The sequence below is a fragment of the Myotis daubentonii genome, chromosome 1, assembly GCF_963259705.1.
Source record: "Myotis daubentonii chromosome 1, mMyoDau2.1, whole genome shotgun sequence".
In the NCBI taxonomy this organism is placed as follows: Eukaryota; Metazoa; Chordata; class Mammalia; order Chiroptera; family Vespertilionidae; genus Myotis; species Myotis daubentonii.
The window spans coordinates 1,324,131-1,347,162 of NC_081840.1; the positions used below are offsets into that span (position 1 = coordinate 1,324,131).

At 49.8% G+C, this 23,032-nt stretch overlaps 1 protein-coding gene across 2 annotated transcripts in view; it reads left to right on the plus strand.

Moving 5' to 3' along the window:
• CDC42BPB (CDC42 binding protein kinase beta) overlaps positions 1-23,032 on the plus strand; it is an 86,079-nt gene that overhangs the window by 669 nt on the left and 62,378 nt on the right. The gene's annotated exons all lie outside the window — the stretch shown is intronic.

Consider the following 23,032-nt stretch of genomic DNA (forward strand, 5'->3'; position numbering starts at 1 on the left):
TGCCGCTTCCTAGATCCACCCTGGAGCCTGGCTATCATTTCCTGCAGCCCTGCCTGGATATCCGCCCCCGCCCCGCGCGTTGGGGTCCGGGATCAGCGTCCGGTCGTCCCCCCCCGCCCCCCCGCACCCCACGCGCGCGGCTGGCCCGTGGGGGCCGCCGAGTGTGCCTTGTGCGTCTGCCTCCCCCACCGCCCGTGGGCCCCGCCCGTGGGCATCTCCTAGGTGACAGCCGTCCTACATCCCCGTCACTGGGGCTCCTCCACGGGCGATTCGGGTTGAGAGCCTTATTTGGAGCACACCACGCAGGAGCAAGTCGATGTTTTTCCTGGCGGTTGCGCCAGCCCCCTGCAGTATTTGGGGTGGTGGGAATTGCCAGGATGTGGGAGTCCCTGAGAACTTCCTTCCCCTGATCCTTGCGTGCCTTCTCCGCCTCATTCAGGGATCTACGACGCTGCAGTCCTTGGTCAGCTGACCTGTTACGCTTTATGGGGGCATAACTTTGATTAAGCCACTTAATGGCCATTAGACTCCAGAAGGCAGTGAAACCCTCTGGCTCCGCCTTCAGACTCCCCTAGAACGACCTGGTGGGCAGACCCCGCCTGTGCCATGTTCAGGCCGCACCTGTGAGACTCCTGCCCTGGGGTCATCTGTGTCCTCGGCCTGGTAGGACATGCAGTGCGAACCAGTCGTTTCTAATCTGTGGGGCTGATCAGGCTGCTGTTTACATGAGGGAACAAGCCAGTGTGTTCTGTAAGAAGGCCTCCTGCCCTGCCAGAGTGGTGTCCACAGGTTAAAGCTCAGGTGCCATGTTCTCTAGAGGGCTGGCCTCCCTCGGCTTTTTGCTCCTGGGGGAGATGCTGACATGATGTCCTGTGAGAGCAGCAGCAGGAGGAGGCCCAGACCCTCGAGGACCCCCGGCCTTGGTCAACTGCAGTGTAAGGAAGAGGGAGTGTTCGCTTTCTGGGGTCCTTTATCAGTGACCTGATTTCGAGCTGAATAATTTACCGGCTTCACAGTTGACTCGAAAGTGAGGTCTTTGGTGCCTGTTACGTCTCGGCCTCCTGAATATTGTATTGGCCACTTCTGAGCGTTTCATCTTGAACTCCAGTTCCACAATCAGGTCCAGCCCCGCACAGCCTAGACTCACAGGATGATTGAAGGGAGGAAGCAGAGGGAAGGTTTTAGCTGGGACGTGTGGACCAGCTGGCCTGTGGCCAGGGGACCGGCTGTGCCTGGACTGGGGTTCGTCCCAAGGCTGGGCGCCCTGTGGAGCAGTGGTCCTGGTGCAGGCCCCTCGCCACCTGGCTCCATGGGAGGAGGCTCCCCCAGCATGTGTGGAGGTCTTCCTCTACAAGATTTGACCTTTCCAGATCTAAACAGGAGCTGTGTGCTACGAAGATAGAAATATTTTCAAAATTGTATCCTGGCCCTTTGGAAGTTATTATCTATACTAGAGGCCTGGTGCATGAAATTCATGCATATGGGGGTGTGGGGGGCGTCCCTCAGCCCAGCCTGTGCCCTCTTGCAGTCTGGGATTCCTCTGGGGATGTCTGGCTGATGGCTTAGGCCCGCTTTCTGCACTGCTCCCATCACCACCTCTGCACTCTGCTTCTGGCTGAGTGGCACTTCCCCCGTGGGAGCGCACTGAACACCAGGGAGCAGCTCCAGTATTGAGCATCTGTCCCCTGGTGGTCCGTGCGCATCATAGCGACTGGTTGTTCCACTGTTCGGTCGATTTGCATATTAGCCTTTTATTATATAAAATATAATAAAAGGCTAGTATGCTACGTGTCTCTCTGCCCATCCGACCAGTCCTATGACGTGCACTGACCACTAGGGGCCAGACGCTCAACACAGGAGCTGCCGAGCTGCAGTGACTTGGCAGTGGCGGTTCTAGGGTGACGCACCCTGAAACCAGAGAGGAGCCCGATTCCTCGTGGGGCCGTGCGATTCCACCTTGGGCCGTGGGTTATGTTATTTCTGGGGCACTGTCGGCCTGAATCTGGTTTACTGCACACGTGCGTTTGCGTTCCACACCCTGTACGGCAGCAAGTTTGCAGAGTGCCCTCTCACACTCCGGGACCCCTCGGGGGATGTCGGGGAGCCGGTTTTGGCCTGATCCCCACAGACCAGGCCGAGGGACCCCACCTGCCGAGGGACCCCGCTCACTTCACAGATGCTGGGGCGGGACCGCGGGAGGTTGGCTCCAGGGTGTGTCTGGCCCATCTTGCCCAGTCCTGCCCCTCCGGCCACCTTCTACTTCATTTCCTTTCAATGTGCACAAATCCATGCACTGGGTCACTAGTTATTAATAAATTACATTATCCTAAGAACTTAATTCACATGGAAGTGTAAACTTGAAGTTATACAGGCAAAGAATGGACTTAAATTTAAGGTGGCATTTTAATGAAATGGTAACGTATTTTATAAACAGTATTTAGCCTGCTGTATGCTAACATACGCTCCATGTAACTGCGGTGGTGTGCTGGTAGTATGCTATGTGTGCAGTCATCATTTATTGTTACTTGGGATGCCTGGTGATTGAGATTGGAAGGCGAAGAATGGTCTTTAGACAGAATTCTTTGTGGAGCGTTCTCAGGGACCCTAATTCCTTCTGCTCAGGAAACTAGTGTCGGCTTTCGGTCTGTGGATGGTTGAGTTTTTGGAGTCACACTGTGGTGTTTGACACCTTGGCTGGGTTGTGTCCTGTCATGTGGAGGGCCAATCCTTTCCCGCCTTCCAAATCTTGCTAGTTGTCTATGGAGTTCTTGAAGCTGAGTGAAGAAAAAGAGCTGATTCCGCGCAGACTTGGAGACTTACTGAGGTCTTTGGGGAAGCCTGGGAAGTACAGGTAATAAAGTCGTTACCTTTTAAAGAAGACCGTCGCTGCTCCTGCTCGCTCATTCCCACAGAGCTGCACGGGGAGAGCCGTCCTGGCTCCATGGCAGGTTTTTGTCTTTAATTTTCCTTTCATTGTGTTTATAGTTTGATTAGTTTCCTCTATTCAATCACAGGCCTTAATTAAAAGTTGGAACTATCCTGCTTTGCATGTGTATTTTTAAGCTATTTCTTTTTTTCAAAATATATATTTTATTGACTTTACAGAGAGGAAGGGAGAGGGATACCAGATAGTTAGAAACATCGATCAGCTGCCTCCTGCACACCCACTATTGGGGATGTTGCCCTTGACTGGATTCGAACCTGGGACCCTTCAGTCCGCAGGCCGACGCTCTATCCATTGAGCCAACCAGCTAGGGCTTAAGCTATTTCTTAATGAACATTCGATATTGTTTGAAGCAGAGCACACGAGACACTGAGATTTCAGCATGTGAACAGCAACAAATATGGACAGCTAAAATGAGGTGGATTTGTTTGTTCTCCGTCATATAAAGGTGCTTTTGCGGTGTTAAACATGCGACACCACTTAAGTACCATGGCTGGTGTTACGTTGGGCTGGAGCTGCTGTCTGGCATTGGATGGACCACAGCGACCTCTGCACTGGTCCCCACTGGCCGCAGACGGGGCGGGAGGTCGAGGGCTCGTGGCTGGTGGAGGCGCACCTCGTGGAGGCCGGCCTGGGCGCGGGCTTCCCCGGTCCGGCCCGGGCATCTTCTCTCCTCCTGACGCACTTCCTCCGTGAGGAGTTTTAAACGTTCTCCTTGGTGCTGTTCCCACTGTGATTGCCGCAGCCCCTGCGCAGAGCTCCCCTCTGGGACGTAAACTTGTGGGTCTTCGTGTGGGGAGGACGCTCAGCACTAGGTGTGAGTGGGATGACCAGCAGAGCAGTAAATTCCGGCTTCACAGATGGTGCCAAGCATCTCAGGATTCATTCTGATCTGAGTGGTTTCTCCAGCTAGGGCGGTTGCATAACACGGGAACACTTTATTTTTACGACTTTTTAAAATGCTCAACCCAAGGGTATGCTTTTTATTGATTTTAGAGAGAGGAAGGGGAGAGGGAAAGAAGCGGGGAGAGAGAAAGGAACATCAGTGCGAGAGAGAAATACCAATTGGTTGCCCCCAGGCACACCCGACCGGGAATCAAACCCACGACTCTTCAGTGCACCGGACGATGCTCCAACCACCGCAGTTACAATGGCCAGGGCAAGAACACTCTTTTTGAGAAACAGGTCTTTTGAGCAATAAGATATAAATTGTAGGGAAATGTTGGGGTTGCATAATAAAAGATGAGGCTAACATAATTTAGACTTTATTAATAACGATTTAGAACGCATAGCTGTGGAGCGCATGGCATGAGATGGGACAACTGAAGCTGCCTAACATTACCGTGCGGCTTCCCCTCTTCTCTCCTGAAACCTCCTTCACTGACAGTCGGACTTTAAATGGGCAGCTGTGTCTGTGCTAAACCCAGACCTTCAGTAAATCAAGTTGGAGTGGAGTGATTTGTTCTCACTTTAGGGCACACCAAGTGAGCAGCCTGAAAAGCTGATACGGCCAGTAAATTGCTCTTCAGCAAAATAACGCGGGTGGGTGAAAGCCTCGCCTCCTGCTCGGGCAGGCTGCCCCTGGCGCGGCCCGCCTTCTGCTGCAGCGGGCTGTCCTCAGAAGTCCCTCCTGTCTGCTGACGGGATGACGGTGAGCACATGCGCAAACAAGACTGTTAATTCCAAACTATATTAAGTACGGCCCAGCTATTGAATGCTTTTCTTGGGAAAGAGGCAAAGAATATCTGTTGAGACTAATAAATAAGGATCTTGCTGGAAGAGACCAAATATGGGTTTTTTAGCCTTTTTAAAAATAAGAAAAGGGGATTAAATAAAATTAAAGGAAATTTAGAAAGAATTGAGAAAAGCAACAATCCTGTAATCACATCACCCTAACCCCCATAACATAACACTGTTTAGTCCCTGTCCCCAGTTTAAGTTGGATTCTTAGATTCTTAGAATGTTCCAGAATGACAGTATGTTAAAATTATCTTAAATGTGTGTGAAAATGGATTGAGAAGAAAAGACACTTTCCTTAAATGTAAAATCCCAAGTGTTTTGACAGTGTGATATACATATATGTGTGTATATAAAAAATATATATGTATATGTATGTATTAAAATCTACAGAGGAACAACTTTTTTTTTTGAGGAACAACTTTTTTAAGATACTGGGGGGTGGTCAATGGGGGAAAAAGGAGATATATGTAATGCTTTAAACAAAAATAAAGATACCTATGGAATAAAAGTTACACTCTACAGGATGACTTCAGACAATCTGTGTATTAGGTTTTGACTGGTTGGTAAATTTTATTGACTGGCAGATGCTGGCAACAGAATTGTTTTTTGACTAAAGCTTTGCCAAAAAAGACATTTATATAATAGAAGACTTTGGATTTTGTTATCCTTAGGAAAGAATTAGAAATTCAAAGATAAATTTAAATTGAATTAAAAAAATCTTAAAAATTGATTGATTTGAGAGAGAGAGAGAGAGAGAGAGAGAGAGAGAGAGATTCATTGTTCCACTTATCTGTGCATTCATTGGTTGATTCTTACTAGTATCTGTTCTCTGACTAGGGATTGAGCCCACGACCTTGGCGCATCAGGACGACACTCTGAACCAACTGAGCTACCAGGCCAGGGCTCCTAAATTTCAGTTGAATTTATCCTGTTTTAAAGCTTCTTTGGAGAATGTGGAACTTAATTTTTCTAAGGTGACTCTTAACGCCATTGGGATGGTGATGATCTCTCTAGCCTCCAAAAGTGCAGGGCCGGGCTTTGAAAACGGTTAGGGATTTGAGTGATGACATGGCCTGCCCCTCCCCCAGCCCCGCCCTCCCCCAGCCCCGCCCTCCCCCAGCCCCGCTCTCCCCCAGCCCCGCTCTCCCTTGGGTAAACTCAGGCTCTGGACATGTTCCTGAGTCATTCCTAAGCGAGCAGCCCCTAGCCAGGGCTCCTTTTCTCCACTGCTTCATCGTCAACCCTGGGCCTCTGCTGGCACCTGCTTTGAAATATCTCCGTTTTATTTTAGCCTTTTCTTTCCGTTTTCATTATCACCGGCCTAGGTGAAGCTCTCAAGCCCCAGACCTAAATGAACGCTTTTCTCACGTGCAGATTTAAATACCTCTGCCAGGTCTGTCTTAAACACTGCTTTTAATTTCATCGACTCGCCTTTTTCAAAAACCTCCACAATGACTTCATATTCTGTTGCTTTTCACCCCTTTCCCCACAACCTGTGCCCCAAACACACATCCCTTCCTCCTCCTTTCTTCCAAATATAAGGTTATATAACCATTTTTGTTTAAACTGATATTCATTGTTTATGTTGCTGTCATTAGGTGAATCTTAGGAAAGACAGGGGATTTTCGTTTTTATCGGAAAGAATTATTTTTTCTTTCCTTTAGCTTGGATGCCAATGCGCCGTCATGAATGTAGTCCCGGGTGTCTCGACGGAACTCCCCGGTGCAATCTGACCCCCGGGTGGTCTCGCGCTTTCCATCCTTGCAGAGCCTGTCATTTTTCTGGCCTTTCCACTTGCTCTCTAAGCTGCTGCTTAGCCTCCCGATACCAGCTTCTTTCCTGGCAGGAATTGGTGTGTCTCTCTGCCGAGTCCCCCTTTCTGGAGTTCATGCCTTCCTCCTGCGGGTGGCGTATGTCTTCTAGTGGTTTCCTGAGAAAGCGTCCATCAGAGATACATTTTGTGAGACCTAGCCCAGTGGTCGGCAAACTCATTAGTCAACAGAGCCAAATATCAACAGTACAACGATTGAAATTTCTTTTGAGAGCCAAATTTTTAAAATTTAAACTATCTAGGTAGGTACATTGTTACTAACTTAATTAGGGGACCCCTAAGCTGGCCTTTGCTAAAAACGTCCTCAATCTGATTGAGGTACGTTCGCTGAGGTTGACCCCTTCCAACTCCCCCATCCACACTCGTCTTGTGTCTTGTATACTTGTTTCGTCCATCTCCTTTCGTTTATCCTCTCTTTATGTCCTAACTATCTCAACATACAGGGCACCTAAAAAATGTTTCATTTTATAATAATAAAGCCACTAACACAAAATAATTACAATTCTTAAATTGATGACAAAAATACCTGTAGGATTTGCAGCTGGTTGGAAAAATAGAGGTAACTTTATGCTTCGAGTAGGTACTTTTGTCACCTGCGTGCGATTTGCGGCTGCGACTAGCACTAACCACTGCACAATGAGACTGCTGACTGACTGGCTCACTCAACTCATGCATGAATCACGCCCCTCCCCTGCGCTGCGTATCCTGTGGCCCACCCGACCGACCGACCGACCGACACCCCCCACTTCTTCTAATGCCACTTCTTCAAAATAGACTTGCTCAGGCCGAAAACCGACTTCTGTGCATGGGCCAAGAAGTTGCAATCGCACTGTATGTGCGTGCCCGCACATGGTATTTTGGGGAAGAGCCACACTCAAGGGGCCAAAGAGCCACATGTGGCTTGCCAGCCGCGGTGTGCCGACCACTGACCTAGCCTGTCTGAAAATGCCTTTTCTTTGCTCACACTGCAGTGACAATTTGCCTGAGTGTTGAATTCCAGGTTAGAAACCAGTTTTCCTCAGAAGTTTGAAAGCGTTACTCCACTGCTCTCTACCTTCCAGATTTGGTCCTGAGAAGCCTGAGACCTTGTGACTCCCAAGCCTCCATCTCTGAGGCTTGCAGGCCCTTCTGTTTGTTCCCAAGGCTCCTTGGTGGGGTGGCGGGGCTTTTGGCGGGGACACGGGTCCTTCAGATTTGGGGAACTTTTCTGTGTTATTTCTTGATAATCACTTCTCTGATTTCTCCATTCTAGCCTTCTTGATCTGTTATTCAGATGTTGGACCTTCTAGTGCAGCCGCGGATCCGGCCCGTTTGAAATGAATAAAACAAAACAAAAAAAAGTCCGTACCCTTTTATGTAATGATGTTTACTTTGAATTTATATTAGTTCACACAAACACTCCATCCATGCTTTTGTTCCGGCCCTCCGGTCCAGTTTAAGAACCGATTGTGGCCCTCGAGTCAAAAAGCTTTGCCCACCCCTGTTCTAGCGTGTCCTGCTAATTTCCTTTTCTCCTACTCTCTTCCATTCATTATATATATATTTTTATTTATTTCCAGGAGAGGCCCTCAACTTTATCTTCTAGCTCTTATATTGAGGTTTTTTTTAAAAAAATATATTTTATTGATTTTTTTACAGAGAGGACGGGAGAAGGATAGAGTTAGAAACATTGATGAGGGAGAAACATCGATCAGCTGCCTCCTGCACACCCCCCACTGGGGATGTGCCCGCAACCAAGGTACATGCCCCTGACCGGAATCGAACCCGGGACCCCTCAGTCCGACGCTCTATCCACTGAGCCAAACTGGCCAGGGCTCTTACATTGAGTTTTTATTTCTGCCGTCATATGTTCCATTTCTAAGTGCTTTTGTCCTCAATATTTCTTTCTTTTCAATGTTTTTATTGATTTTAAAGAGAGGGAGAGAGAGAGAAACATCAAAGAGAGAAAGGCATGAACATTGACTGGTTGCCTCTTACGTGTCTCCTCCTGGAGGTCACTCCCCAGCCCGGGCTTGTGCCCTGACCCGACGACCTGGTGCCGCCAACACTCAGCCACCGACTCACGCGGGCTCGGGGTTTCTTTCTACAACGCCCTGTTTTGTTCCATGAAGGCAGTACCTTTTTGAGCGTTTCTTCTTGGCTAGAATTTGTTACTGATTTATGTGCGCACATTTATACTTCATAGACATTTTCTGCTTCCTGTGCTGTCGCTGTTCTGAGTCCTTTTCTCCTGGTTTCCACTTTGGTCTTTGCCTTTGATGTCAGAAGCCTTTGTCCAAATACCTGTGATTATTGGCTGTCTTTTCATCATCATGAGCGGGCTGATTGGGAATTCTTTGTGCGTGGACAAGTTTTAAATGTTGTCTCACCTCGAGGAATAGGACGGGGACCTTGCCAGTTTGAGGGGATAGCACCAGAAGTTCTAACGTAACTCTTCTTAAGAGGCTTGTCAGTTTCCACAGAGAGGGGTTTCCCTCTCCTGCTTGGGTGGTGAGGCGTGTGGCCTGCGCCCAGCTGCCAGCTTTCTGGGAGGGTGGGGTGAGTGGTGTGGAGGGCGGAGGAGGTCTGGGCATAGCTGCTGCTGCAGGCTTGAGTCACACGTGTTTTCTGTCCATTACTGTTTAGGCCCCCAGAGATCCCGGGGCTGCTGCTGAGCTCCGACATTACCCCTGCCTCACACAGGGGTAACTTCCGGTTGCTAGCTTCGCTTCCCCCTGCTCAAAATTAAGTTGACATTTCTGGTCTGCTGTCATCTGTCATCCATTCATTCAAGTGTTTTTAAGGACTTAAAGATGTGCCAGGCACTGCAGTGGTGAATGGACTCCGGAAAAGGAGAAGTCAGCAGAGGAGAGTGACGAAACAGCCTCTTTCTCGGAGCTCAGTCATCTGCGAGCTCAGGAGCCGTGGGCTACATTTTAGTGGGGGTTTTGCAGCCAGAGATAAGCTGGGCGTTCTGTACACTGTGCTAACTGGAAGGTGCCCCGGGGTTTACCCCAGTTTCATCTCTAGGTAACGTTCGAGTGTAGAGTTACTAGATCCTTGATTTGGATGTACTGCCATTTCTATACTTATTTACTGGAAACGAGAGGCCCGATGCACGAAATTCGTGCAAGGAGCTCGGCCCTCGCAGCCCCAGCTGCCTCGCCCCCCCCCCCCCCCCCCCCCCGTCTGGAAGGTCGTTCTGTTGTTTGGTCTAATTGCACATTAGCTCTTTATTCTATGGGTACTCCTCCAGTAGAGGAGGAATGGGAATAGGGAGGCAGGCTTTTCCCTGGTAACTGCAGGGCATTGGAAGGGAGGGAGGGGAGAAAGGGCCACGTATGAAGGAGGGGAGTGGCGTGCTGGCTGCTCTGAAGGCAGGTAAAAGGTGTCTGGAAAGTGCTTCCGGGCAGGAGGCGGGCGGCCTCCGGGGGGGGGGGGCTAAGGTGCTGGGCTGTGCCTGTGGACAGTGCAGCGTGGGGAGGTCGGGATGGGGTTTGTGACCCAGGCCTGCGCGTAGGAACTTCATTGGCTGGTTCTGTAGCTCCAGAGCTTTTTCTCCAGAGCAGGAAGAATCGCTCATTTAAAATAAAGCGCAGAGTAAGCAATGTTCTTGCCACTCATAATTTTCTAAAAACACAGAGAAATGAAATGCAGAGGTAAATGGCCTCCTTAACCGTGACACGCAGACCACATTGGCAGGCTGTTGCTCAGTTGTGCTTTATCCCTGTCCCCCTCATTTTGTTTAAAAACTTTAAATCGGGCTGATTTTATTTTTTTAACCTATACATTATTTTAACTTGAAATAGCATTTGTGTTGATTCTTCACTATTCAGAAAGATGTTGATTTTATAATGAATGTGTATGCAGCAGTCCTTACAAAATAATTTTGCAGCTCTGTCACAAATGGGCTTCTTTCTTTCTTTTTTTAAAAATATATTTTATTGATTTTTTACAGAGAGGAAGGGAGTGGGATAGAGAGTTAGAAACATTGATGAGAGAGAAACATCGATCAGCTGCCTCCTGCACACCCCCTACTGGGGATGTGCCCGCCACCGAGCCAAACTGGTCAGGGCTGGGCTTTTTTCTTATCTAACCCAGTATTTGAAGTTAGGTTGTTCAAAGACTTGACGTTTTGGTAATCTGGTGAAATAATATGTTAAGAGGGTTATTGAACAAAAACAAGTTGTCACCAATATTTGAGAGAAAAGTAAATTGAGTTATACAGCTAATTGTTTATTTTAATGAAAAAGAAAGGTTTCTTTGCCATTTTCAATTATCAAATGATTCCTACTGTTTACTTACTTATTTTTGGTAATAGCTTCATTGAGACATAAGTCATATGTAATCTACCTGTTTCAGTTGTATAACGCGGTGGTCTTAGGGTATAGTTGTGCAGCCATCTCCCCTGTTCCATTCCAGAACATTTTCATCACCTCAAAACCCCTGTGCCCTTTAGCACCACCCCAGCTCCTCCTCCCCAGCCCTCAGCAGCCACTAATGTACTTTTATTATGTAGTTGTCTATTTTGGATATTTCCTGGGAAGGGGGTCATATATCACGCGACCTGTTGTGCCTGGATTGTTTCGCTTAGCATAATGTTTTCAAGGATATGTCTGTATCTCATTCCTCTTCATTGCTGAGTAATTCTCGGTTACACGGGCAGTCCACATTTTGTTCATCTGTTTATCAGTGGGTGAACATTGGGGTTGTTCCTACCTTTCGTGTATGCTAATGCCGCATGAACATGCATGTGCAGGTCTTATTCATGGGCGTGCTTCCGTTTTCCGTGGGTGCGTGTCTGGGAGGTGCTGGGTCCTGCGTGGTGAGCGTTTGAGGAGCTGCATGCAGCTTGTTCCCACGGCCGCTTTCCCTGGTCAGCACGTCAGGGCCCCCAGCAGCACGTGAGGGTCCGGCTTCTCCACATCCTCCTCAGTCCTTACTGTCTTCTTAGTCTTGTCCGTGGGTGCGGACAAGATGCGTGTGCTTTGGCCTGCCTTTCCTTCAGGCTAATAATGCTGAGCCTCTTCCCTTGTGTTCATTGGTCACTGGTGTGTCATTGTAGAAACGTCTGCTGGTCCGTTGTTCATTTCTGTGTTGCCGTTTTGTTGCGTTCTCAGAGTTCCTTACATATTCTGGATACAAGCCTTCATCAGCCTGTGATTTGCAAATATTTTCTCTTGTCCTATGGATTTCTTGATGGTTTCCTTTGAAGCAAAAGTTTTTAATTTTGATGAAGTCCAGTTAAATTTTTTGTTGTTGCTTTAATTGTCATATCTGAGGATACATTGCCAAATCCAACGTCACAAAGATTTATACCTATGTTTTCTTTTAATATTTTATAGTTTCTCTCTTATATTTAGGTCTGTGATCCATGTTGAGCCCATTTTTATTTATTTTTAAAATATATTTTATTGATTTTTTACAGAGAGGAAGGGAGAGGGATAAGAGAAACATTGATGAGAGAGAAACATCAGTCTGCCTCCTGCACACCCCCTACTGGGGATGTGCCCACAACCAAGGTACATGCCCTTGACCGGAATTGAACCCAGGACCCTTGAGTCCGCAGGCCGACGCTCTATCCACTGAGCCAAACCGGTTAGGGCTATTTTATTTTTTTAAATATATTTTTATTGATTTCAGAGAGGAAGGGAAAGGGAGAGAGAGAAACATCAATGATGAGAGGGAGTCACTGATCAACTGCCTCCTGCAGGCCCCTACCTGGGACTGAGTCCGAAACCCACTCATGTGCCCTTGACCGGAATCGAACCTGGGACCCTTCAGTCCTCGGGCCTACGCTCTGTCCACTGAGCCACACTGGCTAGGCGGTTCCATTTTTATATATGGTGTGAGACAGGGAGTCCACAGTCATTCTTTGCATGCGGGTGCTCTGTTGTTCCAGCACCATTTGTGGAAGAGACTGTTCTTTCCTCATGGAATAGTCTTGGCATCCTTGTCAAAATCAGTTGACCGCATAGGTGTATGGCTTCTTTCTGGATGCTAATAATTTTCGTTTTCCTGATTTATTTGTTTCTTTTGGGGTCGGTTCTTTGCTTACCTTGGAACTTTTTCTAGTGATTTTCCTTTCTTCTTTTTTAATATATATTTTTATTGCTTTCAGAGAGGAAGGAAGTGGGAGAGAGAGATAGGAACATCAATGATGAGAGAGGTTCATTGATCGGCTGCTTCCTGCACGCCCCACACTGGAGATCGAGCCCGCAACCGGGCATGTGCCCTGACTGTGAATCAAACCCTGATTGTATTGCAAGTTTAGTGAGGCTTAAGATATTATATTTATTATCCGAGAAAAATATTCTCCAGTAAAATGAACTTTAAATGTTTTTAAAACAAAGTCTGGTGTGGAGAACTGTAACTAGTTTTTCATGCCCCCAGAGTGTTCTCAGCACCGCCTTGGAAAGGGCGTCTTTAGGTAAACATTTAGCAATAAGAGCGCGGAGGTACACCTCGTACAGGCAGAGGGCAAAGTCCTGCTGGAGCGGTGATTCTAATCAGATCCGGGATGCGCAGCGGTTATGCCGAGTGCTGGAACCATTAGTCACGCCAGCCCTGCGGAGTCGGTACAGATCTTACCAGCTCGTAACTGCTTTATGACCCAGAAGAATGCCAGCAGTGAAACAGGCTCCTAACCAGTGCCCTGGCATGTGGCAGACTCTCGTGCCCAGATCCGCGTCCGGGAGGAAAACTACTGTGCGGCTTCGGATGAGAGCTCGCAGCACGTGGAGCCGGTCGCTCTGGTTTGAGTATTTGTAAAAGGAAACTCATTTCTCAAAAATGTTCAGCCTCGTATCTGTTGCCAGGCCCTCGGCTATCCCCCATGAGCTGTGCAGTAGCGGGGACTCGGGTAGGAAGATGGCACTGCCCTTTTGGAGTGGCGTGACCTTTTCCTGTTGATATTCTTTATTTTTGTAATCGTCCCCTATAAAGTGGTGACAGTTTCTTGTTACAGATGTTTAATTTTTTTATGATAGGAGTTTCAGACACCTGAAGAGTAGAGAGAGAACCCCCGTTCCAGTCACCGTCTCAGCAGTTGCCAAGGCCTGGTCAGCCTTGCTTCCTTTTTCCCCTTCTCCCCAAGAGGGTATTTAGAGATAACCCCTGGCCATGTCGTCGCATTGGTAAATGTTTCCATACACACTGCAAGGACACAAGGGCTTTCTTTAAAAACAGCCGTGATAACATGATGACATTAAACCCCACAGTACAATCAGGTAGCCATGGTTTAAATGCCCCCTTTTTGTTGTTCTCGCCGATTTGTTCTCTGCTGCACGTGGCATTGGTGTGGAGCCCCCTCGTTCCCCTTTCACCCCGGCTCCTTCCTCCTTTCTTTCTGCTGTTTGCTGTGGAAGGAACCAGCCATTTTCCTGTCCTGCTGATACCATTTCCTTATTCCTAGTGTTTTCCTAACAGGACACATTTGGCTGTTAATAAATCCTTCCTATACTTTTGGCCCAGGATACTTTTGTGGGGAAGAGAGCTATTTGGGGATTTAATTGTAAAAATGAGGTATTTCTTGTTCCATTTGAGATGTAATCTGTACACGCTGTTGGGAGGTGTTTCCTGTCAGGGCAGGACTTGCTTAAGGTCCTGAGTGTGGGCTGGTGCCCGGCTGTGGCGGGGTCAGTGGTTCACGTTCCAGGCGGCGGAGCCCGGCTGGGGCGGGGCGGGCATCACCTCCCTTCCTCTCCCAGCACGAGCCCGGCCCTGGGGCCCGCCCTTCCTCCTGGAGCCCCGAGGTTGATTCACCCCGACCCCCGCGCCCCCCGCGCCCCCCGCGGGGCATATTAATGAACCCCGGACATTTAAGGAGCTGATTAACGTTTTAGCTAAAACCCTTCCCCTTCCCCATGCTTCACATTGGCTTCTTCAGCTTTTCCCTGTTCATGTCTTCAGCCCTTCCTGTAGGGAAATGAGCCCTTTTCTGTGTTGCTTTTCTCAGTTTGCCTTTTGTCAGCACTTGCTGGTGTTTTGTGCTGAGTTTATTACACAGTGGAAGTGAGTGGCTCCGGGGCCTGAGTGTCCGGGGTCTCCTGCTGCCCCTTCTCACTGAATGGCCCTGCTGTGGGCTGGATGGCGGCTGGGCTAGTCTCACCAGCCACGTCCACAGCCGTGGAGGGGGACAGTGCGGCGTGGCCCTCTGTGGGAGGGTCACCTCTGGTCTGGAACGGAGTGGGGCAGCAGTTGGCCGGACGGCCCGGAGGCCTGGGAGTCGGGACAGTGGTGAGAGGTTTGCTGGAGGGTAGGGGTCAGGGAAGACTGGGGCGCAGACCACCCTTGCCGGGTGGAAGCCATCAGGAAATGGAAGGAGGTGTGGCCAGCTGTGTGCTGGGGAAGTCACTGCTGTCTGCGTGCTGCGGGTGGCAGCCCGGCCACCCCTCGCTTCACTCCGGCTGTGGCGAGTGGTTCTGGGGCTGGTCCCATTGACACCTGCACACAATGTCACACCGTTAGCCTGGTGGCCTCGAAGGCACATTCGGGCAGCTGTCATCTCCTCAGGTCGTCCTGCACCCCACCCTTTGTCCAGCCGCGTACCCAGCTTGGGCCTTCCACGGCGGTGCTCCCCGGGGACACCGGTGCTTGGTCTCCTGCTGTCCGGGCAGCCCGGAGCCCCGGGGGCTGTCTGTGGGAGGAGGGCTGGGCAAGCCCCGTGTGGCCGGTGATGCCAGGAGCTTGCTGGAGCCATGGCAGTGGACAGGGCTTTGGGGCTGGTGAGGGGCTCAGGTAGACCAGACTGGCTGCTGTCCCTCCTCTGCACCCCTCACCAGGACCCTCGCTGGGCCGGCGACTGTGACCTCTGAGCCGCCCTGAGCTGCCGTCACCTCCCTGGCCCTTTGCTGCGAGGCTGCAGAGGCTCGGACCCGGGCCGGGTTCGGTGCGTGTGGACCTGTGGGACGTGTCCTAATAGGGAAGTCGCGGTCATTCTCCTGCTCTGCTCACCCTGGGGCTGGCGTGTCGGGGCCGGCAGGCTGTGAGTGTGTCTGTGCTGGAGGAAGTGGGGGCGCCGTGGGGGACCGCAGACGGCCCGCGACAGCAGAGGGGGCAGAAGTGAAAGAGGTGGCGCCTCGCGGTCCTCCGTGTCCGTGAGAAGCACCCGCTGCTCTGAGCGCCCAGGGAGCATCCTAGGCGACCTTGTCCCGGGGCTCAGCTGTCTGCACAGTGACCCGCGGTTCAGGGGACCCCGCATTTGTCACATTGCTCTGGGAAAACACGTAATGTGAGGCAGGTCTCACCTGTGACCTCCTCACCTGTGACCTCCTGGTTGTTCCCTGGAAACACTGGGATTGATTGACATTCGTGAGGACTTTAAGTGGGATCTTACGCTTTTTAGTCTTTGAGTTGAACTTAAGAAAAATGAGGCTTGCTTGTCCACCTCAGGGCGGTGCCCCGTTGTCCTGTGGCGGCTCTCGGCTCTCGGCAGGGCCAGCTCCGCGGGGCGGGGCGCTCCCTGCTGGGGGCAGCCAGGCCTAGAGCTCCGTGTGGTGTGGAAGGCCTTCCGGACACCAGTGGTCATGCAAGCCTTTCCTCACTGAAGGGCTGGGTCAGGGAGAACGCAGCTCCGGCTGCCTGGCGCACAGCGCAGACTTCACAAAGCCAGCGTCCTGTTTGAAGTGTTAAACATTTGCCAGCCGGTCAATGAGATTTCATTGATTTGTGGAGCTCTTGTCATTTGTCTGATTAGTGGGTCTCATCTCTGGCAAATAGTGGGAAGAGGACCCGCTTGCCAAGCCACAAGGAACCAGAGTGAGACCTAAAGTCTTACTTAAAACCAGCTTCCTTCCTGTCCATTGATTAACTTCTAGTGTGGACGGAAGGCCCAGCTGGCGTGGCTCGTCCCAGGCGCCGCAAGCTCCCCGATTGGATTCCTGGTCAGGGCACAGGCGGGGCTGGGGGCTTGATCCCTAGCAGGGGGCGTGCAGGAAGCAGCTGATCGGTGTTTCTCATGGATGTTTCTTTCTCTAAAAAAAAGAAGGGTGGGGAACCCGGAAGACACCCTTCTCCTCGTCTTCGTGTCTGCGTTATTTTGTGTGTGTTTCATTCCTTTATGCTGACATTTTTATGTTACTGAAAAAATACTGAGCACAGAGGGCTTGCTTTCGTATTGTAGCAGAAGCACCTCCGAAATGCATGGGTTGGCTCAGTTGGATAATGTGACATACCATTTAATGGGGACAGTGGGGCTGCCCGGACAGCCTCCAACTGAGTTGATGTTCAAATAAATGACAGTTGATGTGAGGGAAGCCCTTTACCACATCCACACGGTTTCTGCTCCTTTATAAGCCCTTTTTCAAAAAGCACACACAGAAAGCAAACTAGACTCTGCTGTGCATCCGTGAGCATTGTAATGAGGTGCCGTTTCCCCCCTGGGCTTGGCCTCGGCGGCCGGGTCAGGGCCTTGGACACGGTCCGCGGGTCTCGGGGAGCAGCGGCCTCGGGCAGGCGCGTGTCCTGAGGATGGCGCTGGTTCTTTTCTGCGCTCAGAACCGCGGCCTTGACCGTCACTAGAGTGACTGTGAAGACTCATCTCACGTGAATGCTCTTCTCTCCACAATCACATCTGCCCCTGGGGCTGCAGTCCAGCTTTCTTTGTAGCCGCAGGTATCTGGTATAGAATTAGGTTCTAGAAGATTCCTATAATTTTGGTAGAATCCGATTTGCTTTTTTCTTCCGGGGACATTTATTCCCTGTGCAAAACACAGCGCTTGTCACGAAATTCAGTGAAAGCTCGACGGGATTTTGGACACGAGAGGATTGCCCACAAGAACGTTCCCGGTCGGTCCTGGGGGATGGATCACCCCTGGCTCGGGGCGGTGATGAATGGTGAGGAAGTGGTCGCTACAGCCGGTGTAGGGCTTGCAGGTAGGCTCCGGGGCCTCAGGATGTGTGCTAGATTTTTTCTTATTCCCTGGCATAGTTTTGTCCTAGAGTTTTCTAATTCAGCATGTTTAGAAGTAAATAGCAGTCCTGTTGGACAGGAATCCCACGTCCTGTGTCCAGACAGGAGAGTGAGTGGTGCGCACAGCATGAGCACGGAATGTGAGGAAGGGTGGCTGAGAAGCCGTCTCGGAGCAGTGGGCCTGTCCCTGACACTGGGTCCGCGTCTGAGCGCTCCGGGCTGTAGGGCTGGGCAGGGAGCGACCTCGCTAAGTTCCTTGGTGCCGGTGGAAGAAAGTAGTGAAAGAAGTGGTGGAAGGCCTAGAGCTGTGGGCGGGGGGAAGGCTGGCCGGGTGAGCACGGAGGTGTGGGCTGCGGGACGGGTGTGGGCTGCGGGACCGGTCTGCCCTCGCAGCAGCAGCAGCGGAGCCCGCCCTGCAGACAGGTGTGTGTCCTGCAGCACGTTCCTGTGGGGAAGGAGTCGGGGTGGAGCACAGTCTTCCTGTGACCAGGCCTGACCTCAGCATGACTAATGGCTCTGCGTGTGGACACAGTGCACTTGCTCATGGTTATGTCCACTGTCACATTCAATCCTCCCAGTGACCCCCAATCCCAGGATTGTCCCTGATTCACCGAGGACATGAGCTCAGATTAAGCATTTTGCACCAGGAGCAGGGCGGCGATGTCTGGCCCCAGTGCCTGCTCTCAGCCAGTGTGTCTGCTGCTTCATTTCAGTAATTTCTTTAAGTACCTTAATGCCGTCTGAATAAATTCATGAATGATCATGTGCTGACCGGGCTCTGTGTGACCTCCTCTTCCCTCCTCACGCATGACCCCTTCCTTGACCAGCAAGCACTGTTGTGACACACATCACAGATTAGTTGTTTTAAGTTTATTATTATTTTTAAGTGTACGATTTACCTACTTTTAGAACATTTAGAGTTGTGCAACCATTATGGCTGTCTAATTCCAGAACATTTTACCACCCCTACAGGAAACCCTAGACCAGCGGTTCTCAACCTGTGGGTCGCGACCCCTTTGGCGGTCGAACGACCCTTTCACAGGGGTCGCCTAAGACCATCCTGCATATCAGATACTTATATTACAATTCATAACAGTAGCAACATTACAGTTATGAAGTAGCAACGAAAATAATTTTATGGTTGGGTCACAACATGAGGAACTGTATTTAAAGGGCCAGAAGGTTGAGAACCACTGCCCTAGACCCATTAGCAGTCACTCCCCAGCCCCCTGCCCAGCCCCTGGCGACCACTAGTCTACTTCCTGTCTCTATGGATTTGCTGTTCTGGGCATTTCATAGAAACAGAATTACACAATGTGTGGTCTTTTGTGATTGGCTTCTTTCCCTTGAATGTTTGTAGCATGCATCAGTATTTTCTTTTATGGCTTCATAGTAGGCCACGTTTTGCTCACCCGCTCATCAGTGGATGGACATTTGGGTGGTTCTGGGTTTTGGCTGCTATGAATAATGCCGCCATGGCCATTTGTGTACAAGTTCTGTGTAGATGTATGTTTTCACTTCTGTTGGGTTTGTACCTGGGAGTGGAGTCGCTGAGTCACAGTCACGCCATGTCAGCATTTGAGGAACGTTAGGCTGTTTCCCACAGGGCCTCTGAGGGGGTGAGGCTCCCTCTCCAGCTCTTTGCCAACACGTGTTACTTGTCCTTGTTATTCTGGGCACCCTAGTGGGTGTGAGGTGGCATCCTCTGTGGTTTTGATTGGCATTTCTGTGGTGGCTGAGGATATTGGCCATCTTTTCATGTGCTTATTGGCTATTTGTATATCTTCTTTGGAGAAATGTCTGTTCAGATCCTTTTGATGCCAGAGGAATCAATGGGCCAGATTTCTCCGACACGAGTGGGGATGAGGTGGAGGTTCTTGGGGGCCACTGAAATCAGCATTTTGGGACGTGGAAGGTTTTATTGCCGTGGAGTTACATTTCCTGGGTTCCGAAGTCCCCTGCCCCTCGAGCCAGTCCTGGAAAGGGTGTAGCTGGGGCTCCTGCAGAGCCAGAAGCAAGACCGGTGTCGAGAGTTTCTGTTCCACGTTGCAGCCGGATGTGGTTCAGCGTTCAGGCCAGATTAAGTGTATTATATTAGTTCATGTGTGGAGTCCAACATGGCCGTGCGCCACGTGGGCACGGGGGAGAGCATCCCCTGCCGCAGGCGTCCCAAGAGGGCGAGGAGAAGAGAGCTTCCATTGTTGGGAAGTTTCAATATTCAGGTTTCGCATGTTTGCAGTGGCCACGCCCATCTTGGCCACTGATTCACTTTCAGGTGATTGACAGACAAGCACCTTCCCATGTCACTCAAACCTTTACTGGGCAATGTGTCTAATTGCCTTAGTCTAGAGGCCCTTCCCTGTCGGTCAGCGGGAACAGACGTGGCGAGTGTTCAGTGCACCTTTGGCAAAGCTGTGTAAGCGACATGTCCACGTTGTTTGGTCTCCCCTTTCACTCCTTCTGGTTCAGTGGTAACCAGATTATTACAGTGGCATCACTTAGCCCATTTTTCATTGGGTTGTCTTTTTATTAGTTGTAAGAGTTTTTATATATTATGGATACAAGTCCCTTATCAGACATATAAATTAGCACATTTTTTTCTTCATTCTGTGGCTTATTATTTCATTTTTTAAGAAAATTTTTTATTGACAGGATGACTCCAACCAACTGAGCCACACTGGTCAGGGCTGATGAAGCCCAATTAGAAATTTATTTTCTTGCTTGTGCTTTTGGTTTCACATTTAAGAGTCCCTTCTTTGCCTAACCTAAGGTCACAAAGATTTATACCTGCATTTTCTTCTAAGAGTTTTGTAGTTTTAACTCTTACTTTTATGTCTTCGGTTCATTTTGAGTTAATTTCTGTATGTGGTGTGAGGTAGGGGTCTGTGTTTATTCTATTCATGTAGATATCCATTGTCCCAGCACCATCTGAGGCTGTTCTCTCCCCGCTCGGCTGTCTCACAGTGGTGCCTGTCTGTGCTTCCTACAGGGGAGCCCTGCTTGTCCCCCTCTGGTTTCCTCAGCCTCGCACCGTGTCCTGAGTGAATGGGTCATGCCTGCAGCAGGAGGCCGTTTCTTTGTTGCTGGTGGTTTCCTGTGGCATGCATTCTTCTGTTAGTGAACAACTTGGGTTGTAATTGGTTGTTGACAGTAATGAATAAAGCTACTCTGAGCATTCTTGTATCATAACTGGGTCATAGGCACACATGTTAGCTTAAGAGCTACAGACATACATGGGGGGGGGGCATGGTAACTATTCTCTTTAGAGGAGAGTGGGAGATTGTTTCCTTGAATACCAGTTTTCAAAGAACCTGAGTGATCACCTGAGCTGACCTGTCACTAAGGTGGTGCTGGCGCCATCGGGATGTTAGACGCAGCCGCTGTTTTGCTGAGAGAAAACACGCTGGATAACGTGCTGCCTGCCCGACGATTGTCAAGACAACGAGAAAAATAAGCGGAGTTAAGTTTTTCCCTGTCTTTTAAAATGGAAATAAAAGTCCTCTTGATTGAATTTATTGGGGGTGGCATTGGCAATAAAATTACATAGGCTTTTAGTGTAAAATGGGCCATTGTTAATGTTTTAAGAAGTGTGAAGAGTCACATGTGTGGGGAATAAAGATAAGTAACAAGGAATAAAAATACTAGGCGCTTGCCAAAACCGGTTTGGCTCAGTGGATAGAGTGTCAGCCTGCGGACTGGGGGGTCCCGGGTTCGATTCCGGTCAAGGGCATGTACCTGGGTTGCGGGCACATCCCCGGTGGGGGATGTGCAGGAGGTGGCTGATCGATGTTTCTCTCTCATCGATGTTTCTAACTCTCTCTGTCTCACTCCCTTCCTCTCTGTGAAAAATCAATAAAATATATATATATAAAAAAAAACACTAGGCGCTTATGTGAACTTGGGCCTTGTGTTTTCTCCATTTGCTTATTTATCAAAAGCAGGCGACACTGCGCTGCAGGTTTTAGAGATTGTTATGACATCCCTGACACACGCAGGTGTTCAGAAATTAGCACGGGGGGTGGGGGGGGGTAATGTTTCATCAAATATTTGGGGTGGAAGAGAGTAAAAGAATTTAAAGCGCAGTGAGTCCTACCTTAACAGCGTCGACAGCGTGCAGTGAGACCACTTTCCCATAAGCTAGTGTACATAACAAGATTCCCAGGGCATCTCGCTGATGCTGTGACGAAATGGTATCACCCAGGACCAGCTGTGTGAGTCCAGGCTTCCCTTCTCACTCTCCAGTGGGACCATGTCACACATTTGAACTAATTATAACAGAAGGTTGGTGGATACTATTTGGTTGCTGAAAAGTCTCCCAAATTACTGATCCCTGAAATTAAGCTGCCTTCCTTGAGTGTATCAATTTGCTGATGTTTTGCCAACTTCTTACTTTCTTGTGTTACTCTCCCCGCCCTGCGCAGTTGTAGCGTCCTTTCTTATTAAGTAGATACCGTTTTTTATCAGCGCCTGTGATTAGTGTCTGCTAGACACAACCACCAGGCTCAGGCTCCGAGGCCAGAACTGGAATGTTGAGGTGGACTCACTCTAGCACAGTGATGGCGAACCTATGACACACGTGTCAGAGGTGACACGCAAACTCATTTTTTTGGTTGATTTTTCTTTGTTAAGTGGCATTGAAATATATAAATAAATATCAAAAATAAGTCTTTGTTTTACTATGGTTGCAAAAATCAAAAAATTTCTATATGTGACACGGCACCAGAGTTAAGTTAGGGTTTTTCAAAATGCTGACACGCCGAGCTCAAAAGGTTCGCCATCACTGGTCTAGCAGGAGCCCTTTCTGTCCTTGGTCTCAAACAGGCTAACCCCGAGGCACCCTGGGAGGAAGGGGTGTCGCCACTCCCTTCCTCGTTGCTCAGTCCTCCCCGCCCTGCTCTAAGCATGAGAGCACCCCCGCCTCTAGGAGGCCGTGCTGTGTGTAGGGATGCATGAGGGCTTCCTCCTTGGTTTCTCATCCTGCTGCAGGCCTGCCCTGAGCTCATTTCCCGCGTCCTCTTCCTGGTGATGGGCAGGGTGTCCGCTCGCAGGGTGGGTCATGTGGGGTCCTGCCCAGCTGACCCTCGGCGTCACCCGGAACCCTCGGGTGCCCAGCACAGTGTACTGCCCTTTGTCTTCAGAGCAGCGGAGCAGAGTGCCGAGGGTAAAGCTGGTCAGTTCCTGAGATTCTTAGATGCGGATCTAGTTAACTTAACGAGCCAGATTGGGAATTAGAAAACCATCTCTAGCGCGGCCGTGGCGCTGCACTGCTGAACTTGCCACAAGCCGCTTGTGTGACTGTGGTTGGTCTGAACTGCCTTGGTCTGGCTGCCGTGAAGTCTGTACCATCAAGTCTGTATGCTTACCAATGTATTTTCTTTATCAAAATTAAAGTTTTTGCTCAAAATTCAGTAGAGAATGATCAGAAAAACTAAAGAGAAACCAGGGAGTAAAATCACTAATGTCTACTCCCCCCAGAATAGAGCCCTAAGAGCCCCTGGGTGCCTGTGGAAGGAGCTGGTGCAGGCAAGAGTCCCAGGAGACCGCCGAGTGGCTGGGCGTGTCGGACACGCAGCGAGGACCATTGCCGCTCGCTTAGGAAAGGGCTGTCTTCTGTGGGTTGCACGCG